This window comes from Anomaloglossus baeobatrachus, chromosome 6, assembly GCF_048569485.1.
Source record: "Anomaloglossus baeobatrachus isolate aAnoBae1 chromosome 6, aAnoBae1.hap1, whole genome shotgun sequence".
Taxonomy (NCBI): Eukaryota; Metazoa; Chordata; class Amphibia; order Anura; family Aromobatidae; genus Anomaloglossus; species Anomaloglossus baeobatrachus.
Window position 1 is genome coordinate 68,943,805 of NC_134358.1, and position 16,865 is coordinate 68,960,669.

The following is a 16,865-nucleotide window of genomic DNA, read 5'->3' on the forward strand; positions in this document are numbered from 1 at the left end:
CACGGCGAGAAAATCGGTGCGAGTGGAGTGCGATAAAACATCGCATTCCAGTCGGACCAATTCTAGCCTGTCAGCGCACATGAGCGATTATTTTCTCAGCCCTAATCGGACCAAGAATACAATCGCAGCATGCTGCGACTGTAACGCGAGACTCTTTTCTCTCGCACCCATTCAAGTGAATGGGGCGAGTGAAAAATCGCACTGCACTCGCGGTACACCAGTGTACCATGCGTGCAGAGTGAGAATCGCAATAGCCGGCTACGGAGGAGAGAGGGAGATAAATCCCTCCCCTCCACAGCGCTGGCCTGCCCCTCCGTAGCGCTGGCCTGCCCCTCCGTAGCGCTGGCCTGCCCCTCCTGAGAGCCGGGCCGGCCCCTGCAGCTGAGTTCCGCTCGCACAGTCGTACCTCAGTCGCATGGATACTAGCATGACACTCAGCTCCTGCTGTGCTGCCAGCGCGAGCCGAGTGTCATGCGAGCATCGCACTAGTGCCCCATGTGGCCTCGGCCTAATAGTTGCGGATTAGATTTTGCTTTTTGTAAGCATATTTAGCTCTTATTACATATTATACATTTTATTACATTTACAGGGTGACTCTCCATGTTTTAATTTGTTAGGGTATGTGCACACAGTGCTTTTTTTTTTTTTTCTTTTTCTTTTTAGTGCAGCTTTTATCACAAAACTGCATGCAAATCCTTATGCCAGCAAAGTCCATGAGTCTTTTTTTTTTTTTTTTTTTTTTTCATACTACTTTTCGCAGATATGGTGCATAAATAAATCTGCAGCATGGCAGTTCTTTCAGTGTTTGTAGCGTTTTTCCACCCCAAAATGCATGCAAAAAATGCTGCAAAATCGCTCTGCAAAACTACATTTTTTTTTTTCTGCTCCAAGATACAGATTTGGTGCAGACATTTCTGCAACCAAATGCTCAGCGTGCGCACATAGCCTCCCTGTTATGCCTAAGACACACTGCAAGAAAAACAGTGCGATGCAAAACTCTCTTGCACCCATTCAAGTGTATGGGGCGAGAGAAAAATCGCACTGCACTTGCAGTGTACCGGTGTACCTCGAGTGCAAGGCGAGAATGGCAATAGTTGGCTACGGAGGAGAGAGGGAGATAAATCCGGCCGCCCCGCCCCTCCCCCAGGGCCGCCCCGCCCCTCCCCCAGGGCCGCCCCGCCCCTCCACCCAGTCGGAGGGACACTAGCATGACACTCTGCTCTGCTGTACTGCCAGCGTGAGCAGAGTGTCATGCGAGGATCACACTAGTGCCCCGTGTGGCCCCGGCCTTAGGGTACGGTTCCACTTGCGTATGACTCTTGCAGAGCGGGTCGACTGCATGTATTTCTATGCAGCTGAGGTGCTCGTGTCCGGAGAGCGTCAGGCCGTGCCGGGTGCTACCGATGTGACATCGCACAAGTCATACGCAATCGGGACTCCGGCCTTATTTATAGTGTTTGATGTTTTGTGAAAAAAAAAAATTCCCTAGAATTTATCTGCAAACCTGGAAATTAAAGGAGCAGAAGCAAAGAAAAATGTTCAAAAATGATATGCAATATTAGAGTATAGGGTAGTAATGCCAGCGCAGCCACAAAGACCTTCACTTGCCCCCCAGCTGCAATCACATCCTGTCTGTTTGTGCAGGGAGGGTGGTGGTCTCTGGACTTGTTGCCCACAACCTTGAAACCTTTTAAATGCTGCTTCGCTCCGGACAGAGACGTTGGAGATCCTCCAGTTTAAATTCTTCATACACTGTTGGGTGCCGGCTGTGTAACACAGTTGACGTCCATGCAGACTCCTATACAGCAACCATCGCTAAGAGGTTAATAGGATGTCTAGGATTAAAAATTATAGCTGTTCTCTTCCAAAAACCAGTGCCAATGGTTATCTGATACTGAATTTCTGAAAGTTAATCTGGCTATGCTGCAGTACTACTCACAACATGGGGACAGATGTTTTGCAGTTTATAGAAATCGCAATCCTAGCTTCTCTAATTCCTGAAGCACCTTTTATTGATACGGTCTTTTGGCGTTTCGCGTGCCGGCTCTTCTTCCTCTCCTCTTTACCTTAGCCTCTGTTCCTCGAGGGTTGAGTCTTTTTTTCTTCTTTTTTTTTTTTTTATTTATTGGCGTCTATCAGACAAAGAGAACCAATTTTTAGAGATACACAGAATTCCATTTTTGGTGTGTTTTTTTGTTGTTTTTTTTTTTCCATTTTTATTTCACCCTTGGAGTTGTGCTTTCACCATTATCTTCATTCTACCAACATGCAGTTATATACCTCAATACACACACACACCGCCCTCCCCCCGCAGTACTATAAAAATCCAGTGATTGTGCCGTCTCTAACCTAATGTTTCTTCTCTGAATCTTTTTTTCATAACTGACCTTCTTCCGTTGTCTCCTTACTAGCTAACCCAAACCTTGAGAGTTCAATGTTACTCTTTGGTACTGCCATAACTTCTAAGGTGGCATGCCTGCAAGTTATATTTGACTACGCTCTTTCCTTCACTCCCTACTCGACATGGGAGAATCAAGTTGCAGTAATCAAAATAAGTCGTTAAAGTTTTGTTGTTTTTGTTTTTTAAGCTTAAAACAAGGGTGGATTCTGGAGATCTTTTTGATTACCATATAGCATCAATAGAGGAAATTTATGTGTATTGGAGCTTTTAATATTGCTCCCAAAATTGGGAGGGCTGCACTTTTTTTTTTTTTTTTTTTTTTTTTAAATTATTTAAATGATTTAAAAAAAAAAAAAAAAAGCCTATTGTGGTTCCTCCTATATTGATACACAGTCAAGATAAGTACATGGCTGGGGACTGCAGCCTGTAGCCGTATGCTTTTATCTGTCTTGGGTATCATATGGTTGGGACCCTACGATAATTATTTATGAATTTTTTTTTTTTTTTTTATTTTTACTATACACTATAGACCCGCAGACTGGCTCTGTGATTGGAAGCATATGTCCCTTAGGGTGGGGGCGCGTCTGACTGCAACCAATCACAGACACTGATAGCAGGGAAAGCAGTGCATATGCATGAAGGCTAATGCGCAGCCCACGTATGAGAGGCCACGGGAGCATTTACAGCCACGCCGGTGACTTGGCAAGTATTGCGCACTTGCTTTATCATTTTTTTTTATTTTTTTTTATATTACCAGAGTGCCGGATCAATACCCAGAATTCCATGAGAATTTCGGGCCTGGCACTCGGTTATGAACCTATAATTAGAAGGATATTTCACCATGTAATTTCATGACAGCCTCAAGAATATAACAAGAGTATGTCCCCACAAAATATTCCAAAAAAAGCAAAAACATATCAAACAATTTTTTTTTTATTGATTAAAACACAGACAATTACAAAACACCATGATCGGGATGTGGGGGAAGACAGAAAACTCACAGGGCGGTCATAAATAAATGTTGGTTATAAATTACTTAGAATGTAGAACTGGTGGAGGAAGGTTTAACTAGATGGACCTAGGTCTTTTTTCAACCTAAGTAACTATGTAACTATTACACACCACTAGCAAAAATATGCAATATATTTACAATCTATAATGGCAAAAAGGTAAAGAGGTCACAATATGCAAAATATATAACAACCACATCAAAGACAATTGATAATATAAATTAGGGTCTGGAAAAGAGCAAGAAAAAAAAGGGGGGGTGTAGGGAAGGAAGGAGGAAATGGAATTTAGAGAAAAGAGTGGAAAATACAGACCCAATATATAATCAGATATTCATAAGCACAAGTGTACAATGGCCAGAATATAACCTTAAGTGCCCAGTGCATGTAAACCAAAGCAAATCATTGCCATAATTGTTTTATGGGAAAAGATATTGATTAAACCATACCCAGATCGTTTAACAGCCCCTCACACCACTCCAACGACCGCTTCGCCACCGCTTCGTCAGCAAAGCGAGCCAGTTGTTGGAGTGGTGCGAGGGGCTGTTAAACGATCTGGGTATGGTTTAATCCACTTACTTTGACATTTCCAGACCCTAAATTATATTATCAATTGTCTTTGATGTGGTGGTTTATATTTTTGCATATTGTGACCTCTTTACCTTTTTGCCATTATAGATTGTAAATATATTGCATATTTCTTTTTCGCTCTATTGGGAGACCCAGACAATTGGGTGTATAGGCTATGCCTCCGGAGGCCGCACAAAGTACTACACTTAAAAGTGTTAGGCCCCTCCCCTTCTGCCTATACACCCCCCGTGGTCCCACGGGCTCCTCAGTTTTTTGCTTTGTGCGAAGGAGGTCAGACACGCACAGCACAGCTCCACAGATTGGTCAGCAGCAGCTGCTGACTATGTCGGATGGAAGAAAAGTGGGCCCATATAGGGCCCCCAGCATGCTCCCTTCTCACCCCACTCTTGTCGGCGGTGTTGTTAAGGTTGAGGTATCCATTGCGGGTACGGAGGCTGGAGCCCACATGCTGCTTTCCTTCCCCATCCCCCTCTGGGCTCTGGGTGAAGTGGGATCTTACCGGTCTCCAGGCACTGAGACCGTGCTCCATCCACAACTCCTGTGGAGCCTGATGGATAGGAGCCGAGTATCGTTCAGGGACATGGCCCTGCATCTTGGAGGTACTCTGTATCCCTGTGGGGACCGCGCACGGCATCACCTCAGCTTTGCTGGGTGTGCTAGTGCACCGGGGACCGCGGCGCTGACCGGGTCTATATATGCCATTACACACTCAGCGTCGCTGAGTGTGTTTATATGTAAGGGCTACCGCACTAACCGCCGCTGCCATGGGACACTGCGGCGCGGCTGGGACTTGTAGTTCGCCGGGGACTTTCACGCCGGCCGCGCTTTTACGGCGGCCGCGTTTATTACTAGAGTCCCCGGCTTCCTTGCGGCCTAGTTTACTTTTCTCCCGCCCTCAGCCCTGACAGGCAGGGGGAAGGGCGGGACGCTGCACGGAGCGAGCAGCTCTGAGGGCTGGAGTATGATTTACATACTCCACCCCCCTCACTGTGCACGGTGTGAGCACCAGTTCGCGCTCTTTCTCGGCCACGCCCACAGCTCCCTCATCTCGTCAGGACGCCGCAGCCATTCCTGTCAGCTCCACCGACGCTGCAGAAGAGGGACAAGTCCTGGGAGACCCAGACACGGTCTCTGGTGGCCTCACAACCGCTTTAGGCGGCTGGTAAGCAGCACCTGTTGGTGCTAGCCCCATGGTGCTGTAGTGTATTGGTACATTATTTGTGTATCATATATACTTTACACTGTATGAGCACAGTGCATTCTGGCTATATACCCTTTTGTGTAACTCAAGGAAAACTATAGCATGGCGCCCACAAAAGGCAGGGGTGCCAAAACACAGGCTTATTATGCTGCCTGCGCCGCTTGTAAGACCCCACTACCGGCAGGTTCCACTGACCCTCATTGTGTGCAGTGTTCGACCCCTGTGCCACTTCTTCAGCCGGAGCCTATGCTAAGAGGGGCCCAGGGGGAGACACCTGTTGACACTGTCCAGGTGACGGGGACTGAGTTTGCTAAACTCTCTGAGACTATGGCTAAGATACTAGAAGCCTTGCAGTCCAGGCCGGTATCTCAGCAACGGGACCCTGTTGAATCGTTGTTCCCGGGCCCCCCTCAGTTGGACCAACAATGTCCTCCCGGGGTATCTCCTACATCCCAGTCTGAGGGTTCTGACTTAGACCCCAGCCCCAGATTGACTAAGCGGGCTCGCTTAGAATTTCCCTCGACATCATATTGTTTAGGGTCTCAGCGGGGGGAATCTTTGGTTGATGATGCGGAGACAGCTGATCAGGATTCTGATCCTGAGAGCGCTCTCAATCTTAATACTCCAGACGGGGACGCCATAGTGAACGATCTTATTGCGTCCATCCATCAGTTGCTGGATATTTCTCCCTCAGCCCCTCCGGCGGAGGAGTCAGCTTCTCAGCAGGAGAAATTTCGTTTCAGGTTTCCCAAGCGGACACAGAGTATGTTTCTAGACTACTCTGATTTCAGAGAGGCAATCCAGAATCACCATGCTTGTCCAGATAAGCGTTTTTCTAAGCGCCTTAAGGATACACGTTATCCTTTCCCCCCGGACGTGGTTAAAGGTTGGACTCAATGTCCCAAAGTGGATCCTCCAATCTCCAGACTGGCGGCTAGATCCATACTTGCAGTGGAAGATGGGGCCTCGCTCAAAGATGCCACTGACAGGCAGATGGAGCTCTGGTTGAAATCCATCTATGAAGCTATCTGAGCTTCTTTTGCCCCAGCATTCGCAGCCGTATGGGCGCTGCAAGCTATCTCAGCAGGTCAAGCGCAAATTGAAGCAGCCACTTGCACGGCCGCGCCACAAGTGGCATCCATTACCACCCAGACCTCGGCAATTGCGTCTTACGCTATTAATGCTGTCCTGGACTCTGTGAGCCGTACGGCGGTGGCGACCGCCAATTCGGTGGTACTCCGCAGGGCCTTGTGGCTACGGGAATGGAAGGCAGATTCTGCTTCCAAAAAGCGCTTAACCAGTTTGCCAATTTCTGGCGACAGGCTGTTTGGCGAGCGTCTGGATGAAATCATCAAACAATCCAAGGGAAAGGATACATCCTTACCCCAGCCCAAACAGAACATTCCCCAACAGAGGAGAGGGCAGGCGAGGTTTCGGTCCTTTCGGGGCGCGGGCAGGTCCCAATTCTCCTCGTCCAAAAGGTCTCAGAAAGAACAAAGGAACTCTGATGCATGGCGGTCTAAGTCACGTCCTAAAAAGAACATTGGAGGCACCGCTAACAAGGCGGCTTCCTCATGACTTTCGACCTCCTCTAGTAGCATCCTCGGTCGGAGGCAGGCTCTCCCGCTTTTGCGACGCCTGGCTGCCACAAATAAAAGACCGCTGGGTGAGAGACATTCTGTCTCACGGTTACAAGATAGAGTTCATCTCTCGTCCCCCGACTCGATTCTTCAGGTCTTCTCCGCCTCCCGAGAGAGCCGAGGCTCTTCTGCAGGCGCTGGGCACTCTGAAGGCAGAAGGAGTGGTGGTCCCTGTTCCTCTTCATCAACAGGGCCACGGTTTTTACTCCAACTTGTTTGTGGTCCCAAAGAAGGACGGGTCTTTCCGTCCTGTCCTAGACCTGAAACTTCTCAACAAACACGTAAAGACCAGGCGGTTCCGGATGGAATCCCTTCGCTCCGTCATCGCCTCAATGTCCCAAGGAGATTTCCTTGCATCGATCGATATCAAAGATGCTTATCTCCACGTTCCGATTGCCCCAGAGCACCAGCGCTTCTTGCGCTTCGCCATAGGAAACGAACACCTGCAGTTCGTGGCACTGCCATTCGGCCTGGCAACAGCCCCACGGGTTTTCACCAAGGTTATGGCTACTGTAGTAGCGGTCCTCCATTCTCAGGGTCACTCGGTGATCCCGTACTTGGACGATCTGTTGATCAAGGCACCCTCTCAAGAGGCATGCCAACACAGCCTCGACGCTACCCTGGAGACTCTCCAGAGTTTCGGGTGGATCATCAATTTTCCAAAGTCAAATCTGACACCGGCCCAATCGCTCACATACCTTGGCATGGAGTTTCATACCCTCTCAGCGATAGTGAAGCTTCCGCTGATCAAGCAGCGGTCACTACAGACAGGGGTACAATCTCTCCTTCAAGGCCAGTCACACCCCTTGAGGCGCCTCATGCACTTCCTGGGGAAGATGGTGGCAGCAATGGAAGCAGTCCCTTTCGCGCAGTTTCACCTGCGTCCTCTTCAATGGGACATCCTACGCAAATGGGACAGGAAGCCGACGTCCCTCGACAGGACCGTCTCCCTCTCTCAGGCGACCAAAGCTTCCCTTCGGTGGTGGCTTCTTCCCACTTCATTATCGAAGGGGAAATCCTTCCTACCCCCATCCTGGGAAGTAGTCACGACGGACGCAAGTCTGTCAGGGTGGGGAGCGGTTTTTCTCCACCACAGGACTCAGGGTACGTGGTCCCGGCAAGAGTCCTCGCTTCAGATCAATGTTCTGGAAATTCGGGCAGTGTATCTTGCCCTGAAAGCGTTCCAGCAGTGGCTGGAAGGCAAGCAGATCCGAATTCAGTCGGACAATTCCACAGCGGTGGCATACATCAACCACCAAGGCGGCAGACGCAGTCGACAAGCCTTCCAGGAAGTCCGGCGGATTTTGATGTGGGTGGAAGCCACGGCCTCCACCATATCCGCAGTTCACATCCCAGGCGTGGAAAACTGGGAAGCAGATTATCTCAGTCGCCAGGGCATGGACGCAGGGGAATGGTCCCTTCACCCGGACGTGTTTCAGGAGATCTGTTGCCGCGTTGCCGCTGGGGGGTGCCGGACGTCGACCTCATGGCGTCCCGGCACAACAACAAGGTACCAACGTTCATGGCACGGTCTCAAGATCCCAGAGCTCTGGCGGCAGACGCCTTAGTTCAGGATTGGTCGCAGTTTCAGCTCCCTTATGTGTTTCCTCCGCTGGCACTGTTGCCCAAAGTGTTACGCAAGATCAGGGCCGACTGCCGCCGCGCCATCCTCGTCGCTCCAGACTGGCCGAGGAGGTCGTGGTACCCGGATCTGTGGCATCTCACGGTCGGCCAACCGTGGGCACTACCAGACCGACCAGACTTGCTGTCTCAAGGGCCGTTTTTCCATCTGAATTCTGCGGCCCTCAACCTGACTGTGTGGCCATTGAGTCCTGGATCCTAGCGTCTTCAGGGTTATCTCAAGAAGTCATTGCCACTATGAGACAGGCTAGGAAACCAACGTCCGCCAAGATTTATCACAGGACGTGGAAAATTTTCCTGTCGTGGTGCTCTGCTCAGGGTTTTTCTCCCTGGCCATTTGCATTACCTACTTTTCTGTCCTTCCTTCAATCTGGACTGGAAAAGGGTTTGTCGCTCGGTTCCCTTAAGGGACAAGTTTCAGCGCTCTCTGTGTTTTTCCAGAAGCGCCTAGCTAGACTTCCACAGGTACGCACGTTCCTGCAGGGAGTTTGTCACATCGTTCCACCTTACAAGCGGCCGTTAGAACCCTGGGATCAAAACAGGGTGCTGATGGTTCTTCAGAAACCACCATTCGAGCCAATGAGAGATATCTCCCTCTCACGACTTTCGCAGAAAGTGGTTTTTCTAGTAGCAGTCACTTCTCTTCGGAGAGTGTCTGAGCTAGCAGCGTTGTCGTGCAAAGCCCCTTTTCTGGTTTTTCACCAGGACAAGGTGGTTCTACGTCCGGTTCCGGAATTTCTCCCTAAGGTGGTATCCCCCTTTCATCTCAATCAGGATATTTCCTTACCCTCTTTTTATCCTCATCCAGTTCACCAATGTGAAAAGGATTTGCACTTGTTAGATCTGGTGAGAGCACTCAGACTCTACATTTCTCGTACGGTGCCCCTGCGCCACTCGGATGCACTCTTTGTCCTTGTCGCTGGCCAGCGTAAAGGGTCACAGGCTTCCAAATCAACCCTGGCTCGGTGGATCAAGGAGCCAATTATCGAAGCTTACCGTTCGGCTGGGCTTCCGGTTCCCTCAGGGCTGAAGGCCCATTCTACCAGAGCCGTGGGAGCGTCCTGGGCTTTGAGGCACCAGGCTACGGCTCAACAGGTGTGTCAGGCGGCTACCTGGTCGAGCCTGCACACTTTCACGAAGCACTATCAGGTGCATACCTATGCTGCGGCGGATGCCAGCCTAGGTAGACGAGTCCTTCAGGCGGCGGTTGCCCACCTGTAGGAAAGGGCCGTTTTACGGCTCACTTACGAGGTATTATTTTACCCACCCAGGGACTGCTTTTGGACGTCCCAATTGTCTGGGTCTCCCAATAGAGCGAAAAAGAAGAAGGGAATTTTGTTTACTTACCGTAAATTCCTTTTCTTCTAGCTCTAATTGGGAGACCCAGCACCCGCCCCTGTTTTTTTGTGTACACATGTTGTTCATGTTGAATGGTTTCAGTTCTCCGAGTTTCCTTCGGATTGAAGTTACTTTAAACCAGTTTATAATTATTTTTCCTCCTTCTTGCTTTTGCACCAAAACTGAGGAGCCCGTGGGAGCACGGGGGGTGTATAGGCAGAAGGGGAGGGGCCTAACACTTTTAAATGTAGTACTTTGTGCGGCCTCCGGAGGCATAGCCTATACACCCAATTGTCTGGGTCTCCCAATTAGAGCTAGAAGAAAAGGAATTTACGGTAAGTAAACAAAATTCCCTTCTTTTGATATTGGTGTTATTTATGACCACCCTGTGATTTTTCTGTCTTCCCACACAATCCCGATCATGGTGTTTTTAATTGTCTGTGTTTGTTTTAATCAATAAAAATTTTGTTTCTGATGTTTTTGCTTTTTTGGCACTAAGGTATGTTTGAAACCGCGCAGATCAGGAATTTTACAGTCCGGGTCCGCCCATCACTAGTATTAATATTCCCTGAATATGGATTTCTGTGCAGTAGAGTACAATTTTGGATGTGACCCGAGGCACTAATGTTACATTTACGTTAGCATATTTGGTGACTTTGTATTGGCTACTTTGATATAGGGATCCGCTGATGTGTCCTTTAAATATGTGCACACAAATGATCTATGGGAGCAATATCTAACTGAGCATTCTTTCATTTCAATGTCGAATGGATGGGAGATGAGTGTAATTTTGCACTATTTAAGTAGCACTTTAATGACTTAGGCACTTTAATACTGTGTGTTGGTTTTTATATTGAGAAATATTAAAAGTTGTATTTTAATATACACAATTATTTCCTCTATTGTTGCTATATGGTACTTGATTGAGGAATTTGTGCAATACTTGCTGTAATTGGTGGCTTGCTCTTTTCATCAGATATATTTGAGATGCAGGTGACACGAGTAATTGTGTGATTGGATATAGGGAGTAGAGAGATAGGAGGATCTATTTGCAGGACTCGTCTCAATTGGCCAGGTCAATCTGACCGCTGGATGGGAGCTCTGCTTATCTCCCGGCTTACCGGCTCTTCTGGTGTGATACCATTGTTGCGGGATCACATCTATACAGACCGGTTAAAAAAAACCTGTCACCACTTTTTTGCCCTATAAGCTGCAGCCACCACCACCGGGATCTTATATACAGTATTCTAACATGCTGTATATAAGAGCCCAGGCCACTGTGAGAACATAAACACTTTATAATACTTAACGGTCCCGCGGTTGGCCATATCGGCGTCTCCGTTGTCCGGTGCCAGCGCCGCCTCTTTCGGTCATCTTCGTCTTCAATCTTCTGAAGCCGCGGTGCATGACACGTCCGACGTCCTCCACACTCGCCGGCATTCAGGTCCTGAGCACTTTGCAGGGCAGATCAAAGTATTCTAGTGCGCCTGCGCAGGACCGGCAAGTGTGTATGACGTAGCCACGTCATGCACACAGGCTTCAGAAAGAGGAGGCACTGGAGAACGGCAACTCCCATATGGCCAACCGCGCGACCATTAGGTAAGTATTATAAAGTGTTTTTCATGTTCTCACAGCGGCCTGGGCTCTTATACACAGCATGTTAGAATGCTGTATATAAGAGCCCACTGGTGGTGGCCGCAGCTTATACGCCAAAAAAGTGGTGACCGGTTCCCTTTAAGGAAAAAAAGAGCTGTGGATGCCGGTAGGTGAAGAGTCTGGCAGGTCTCCCGTCCAATAATCACAGATTACTGACCTGTCTGGAATTCTGCAAATCATTTTTCATCTCCTACCTCCCTCCTATATCCAAACACTCACTCGCTCATGTCCTCTCCAGCTCAACAAAAATTCCCATAATCCACCCTTACTTTAAGCTTTGATTCATTCTCGTCTTGATTACTGCAACTAATTACTAATTGGTCTTCCTCTCACTAAACTCTTCCCTCTCCAATTTATCCTGAATGTAGCAGCCAGGTTCACATTCCTGTACAGCTGTCGCACAGATGCCTCCACCCTGTGCCAGCATTACACTGATGGCCCATCTGCTTTAGTATACTACATAAAGTTATCACACTCGACAACAATGTTCTTCATAGTTAACTGAGAGGAGAAAAAAGGTGTAAGTTTAAAAAAACACATTTGGGACCTGTGTGAATGAATAACTTCCCAAGCTAATAAAATATACAAATGTTTATCCCATATTCTGAATGCCAAAATGAAAGAATTGACATGCTAGAATTGGCGTTTTTTCAGATGTCTGACTCTCCACAAAGAAACGCAATAAAAAGGACCAAATGTTCTCAATAGTCAGCTCAGAGGTGTATTATAGGTACACTTCAACTGTGACAGACTGAATAAAAAAAATCCCGAAAATTGTATTTTTTTTTTTTTTTTTAAATAATGAATTTGCATTTTATTGCATGAAATAAGCATTTGATCATCTACCAATCAGCAAGAATTCTGCCTCACACTTTCTTCTTTTTTTTTTTTTCTTTTAGAAGCCCATTTTGTCTACACTCATTATTTGTATTAATTGAACATGTCCACACACTCAATCAATCACAGCCCAACCTCTCCACAATAGCCAAGACCAAAGAGCTGTTTAAGGACACTAGGGACAAAATTGTGGACCTGCACAAGCTGGAATGAGCTGCAGGACCATAGGCAAGCAGATTGGTGATAAGGCAACAACTGTTTGCCCAGTTATTAGAAATTGGAAGAAACACACAATGACTGTCAATCTTACTCGGCCATGACCCATCTTCAATGTTCTTGCTGAGGGAAGGAGGTTATTGGCCAAAATCTCGCTATATGTGACCCCATCCATCTTCCCTTCAATACGGTATAGTCCTCCTGTCCCCTTTACAGTAAAGCGCCCCCAATGTTTCTACCCCCATGCTTCATGGCAGTGTTTTTGGGCTTGTACTCATCCTTCGTCCTCCCATCACGGTGAGTGGAGTTGATACCAAAAAGTGCTATCTTGGTCTCGTCTGATTACATGACCTTCTCCCAGGCCTCCCTTAGATCATCCAGAACTTCAAACTGACCTGGACATGTGTAAGAGTGAGCAGTAAGACCTTGCATGCCCTGCAGGATTTTAACCCATGATGGCATAGTGTGTTACTAACAGTAATGTTTGAGACTGTTGTCCCAGCTCTCTTTAGGTTATTGACCAGTTCTTCCTGTGTTGTACTCGGCTGATTCCTGGCCTTTATCAGAATCCTCCTCCCATGAGGCAAAATTTTGCATTGAGCCGCAGACCAAGTAAGATTGACAGTCCTCATGTGTTTCTTCTATTTTCTAATAATTGTGCCAACAGTTGTTGCCTTCTCACCTAGCTGCTTGCCTATTGTCCTTTAGCCCACACAAGCCTTGTGCAGTTCTACAATTTTTGTCCCTAGTGTCCTTAGACAGCTCTTTCGACTTGGCCATGGGGGAGAGGTTGGAGTGTGATTGTGTGGGCAGGTGACTTTCATACAGGATACGAGTTTAAACATGTGCAATTAATGCAGATAATAAATGCAGAGTAGGATTTTCTTACAGAAACAATAACAGGTCTGTGAGAGACAGAAGTCTTGCTGGTTGGTCTGTGATCAAATACTTATTTTGTGCAATAAAATGCAAATTTAAAATTCTTACACTGTGATTTTCAGAATTTTTTTTTTCTTTTTTTCATTGTCTGTCAGTTGAAGTGTATCCATGATAACAATTACAGACCTCTCCATTCTTTGTAGGTGGGGATACTTGCAAATTCGGCAGTGTTATCAAATACTTATTTTCCCACTGTATCTATGCATTGGATAAGTAATCAATACAAGATCAGAGGAGCTTAACACATGGCACCGCCACAATTACCGTATTTTTCAGACTATAAGACGCACCGGACCATAAGACGCACCCTGGTTTTAGAGAAGGAAAATAAAATTTTAAGCAAAAAATGTGGTCATGACACACTTATGGGGCGAGGATCTGCTGCTGACACACTATTATGGGGGTAATGTCCCCAAATTCTCTAGTAAGGTACCCCATCCTGGTAATGATTCTCCTGCCTTGTATATAATCCCCATCCTTATATTTATTTTTATATATATGTGTATGTATGTATGTGTGTGTGTGTGTGTGTGTGTGTCCCTCATCCTGCTATATGTGCCTCATCCTGCTATAGGTCTCTCATCCTGCTATAGGTCACCCATCATCCTGCTCATATGTGCCCCATCATCCTGCTCATATGTGCCCCATCATCCTGCTCACATGTGCCCCATCATCCTGCTCACATGTGCCCCATCATCCTGCTCACATGTGCCCCATCATCCTGCTCACATGTGCCCCATCATCCTGCTCACATGTGCCCCATCATCCTGCTCACATGTGCCCCATTATCCTGCTCATATTTGCCCCATCATCCTGCTCATATGTGCCCCATCATCCTGCTCACATGTGCCCCATCATCCTGCTCACATGTGCCCCATCATCCTGCTCACATGTGCCCCATCATCCTGCTCACATGTGCCCCATCATCCTGCTCACATGTGCCCCATCATCCTGCTCACATGTGCCCCATCATCCTGCTCACATGTGCCCCATCATCCTGCTCACATGTGCCCCATCATCCTGCTCACATGTGCCCCATCATCCTGCTCACATGTGCCCCATCATCCTGCTCACATGTGCCCCATCATCCTGCTCACATGTGCCCCATCATCCTGCTCACATGTGCTCCATCATCCTGCTCACATGTGCCCCATCATCCTGCTCACATGTGCCCCATCATCCTGCTCACATGTGCCCCATCATCCTGCTCACATGTGCCCCATCATCCTGCTCACATGTGCCCCATCATCCTGCTCACATGTGCCCCATCATCCTGCTCACATGTGCCCCATCATCCTGCTCACATGTGCCCCATCATCCTGCTCACATGTGCCCCATCATCCTGCTCACATGTGCCCCATCATCCTGCTCACATGTGCCCCATCATCCTGCTCACATGTGCCCCATCATCCTGCTCACATGTGCCCCATCATCCTGCTCACATGTGCCCCATCATCCTGCTCACATGTGCCCCATCATCCTGCTCACATGTGCCCCATCATCCTGCTCACATGTGCCCCATCATCCTGCTCACATGTGCCCCATCATCCTGCTCACATGTGCCCCATCATCCTGCTCACATGTGCCCCATCATCCTGCGGAACACACATAAAAAAAATAAAATAAACATTTATATTCACCTTTCCTCGCTCCACGCAGCGTCGCTCCTCCTCCGTCTGTGCCGGCAGCGCTGTGTGGAGCTGGCCACGCTCCCTGCTGCACCGCGATCTCCTTCTGTCTGTGCCGGCGATGCTGTGTGGACACGTGCGCACAGCGATGACGTCATCGCTGTGAGCCCCGTTAGTCTCTACACAGCGCGGCCGGCAATCAGGAGGACATCGCGGTGCTGCGGGGAACGGTGAGTAATGTGCACTGATTCACTGCACCCCGCGCTGATGATGATGCGCGGGGAGCAGTGAATGCAGCCGCACATGATCACTCCAGGCTGTAGTTGCCAGGGGTGATCACGGCCGGCTGTTTACTTCGCGCGCGTCCCCCGCTCATCACCCCGCCCACCTGTCAGCGCTGAGAGATGGGCGGGAGGATGGGCGTGCATATGTAATGAGCGGGCCCACGTGGTCACGGCAGGCGCTGCTGCTGCCTGTTCGTGCCCCGATGACCCGCTCCACCGCAGCACCCTTATTCCCCGCAGCCATGCCCTACATTCAGACCATTAGACGCACCCCCCACTTTCCCCCAACATTTGGGGGAAAAAGTGCGTCTTATGGTCCGAAAAATACGGTAACTGTTATTTGAAAGCAGAGGGTGCAGCGTCATTCCAAGGCGTTGTGGCAGCTGCTGAGTTTTGCAGAACACCTTTTATTCTTGTAGTACTCAGCAGCTGCCACTGCACAGTGACCATAACTGCAGCGCACCGCTACATTAACTGTCATTACATCTGCTGGGTACCAAATAACAGCTGATCCTGTGGATCAGTCACAATATGGGGAGACCGGACAACCCCTCTAAGACTGCTTTCATACATCCGGTTTTTGCCCTCAGGCAAAATCTGGTTTGTGCCTGATGCAACGGATACGTCTCAGATTGTGGTAAAACTGATGCGACGGATACGGTAAAACTGATTCGTTGTAGCGGTTTGTACCGAGAATCCAGCTGCGTTTGCATGCGTTTTGGATGCTTTATTTTTGTCATTTTGGATGCATTTTGAATGTATTTTGGATGCATTTTTGACACTGCGGTCCCACTCGGCTCTGCTACATACCCATAGAGCATGGCTGGCTGCGAGACAAGCCGCGCAATCAGAATGAACTTCACTCGAGGTCACTGTCATCACGTGGCTCTCTGTGTGCCGCAGACTGATTTGCGGTCACTGAAGGACTTACCGGTGACCGCAAATCCCCTGAGTGGCTAAAGTGAGCCGTGCGATCAGCGGTGCTGTCACTCAGGTGACCCGCGGCCACAGCTGAAGTCCTCCTCCCGAGAGCTGTGGCTGCAGATAACCTGAGTGACATCACCGCTGACAGGCGCGACTCACTTCAGTTGCTCTGTGGAGCTCACAGTGAGCGGCGGTGTTCTACGGCCGCTCCTGTCAGCTTCCGATGTAGCAGAGCTGAAAGCGTCGTAGGACCTCATGTGGGTTATGCTGGACCTGGAAAGGTATTTGGGGATTTTAATAAAGTGGTGAAAGAGTGTTTGTTTGTTTTTTGTTTTTTTTGTCTTTATTTACTTTTACTACAGTTTTAGTGATGGGGATGTCTCAGACACCTGCAATCAGTAAGCTAGACTTGGTGGCAGCTATGGGCTGCCATTAACTCCTTATTACCCAGATTGCTACCGCACCAGGGCAATTCGGGATGAGCCTGATAGTCCCGGGACTGTTGCATCGTTACGGATGCGGCATTTCCGGGTGGCTGCTGGCTGATATTTTTAGGCTGGGG

At 48.5% G+C, this 16,865-nt stretch overlaps 1 protein-coding gene across 2 annotated transcripts in view; it reads left to right on the forward strand.

The window, feature by feature from the left end:
- The window catches only part of LRP12 (LDL receptor related protein 12), a 98,774-nt gene that overhangs the window by 62,065 nt on the left and 19,844 nt on the right, over window positions 1–16,865 (forward strand). The gene's annotated exons all lie outside the window — the stretch shown is intronic.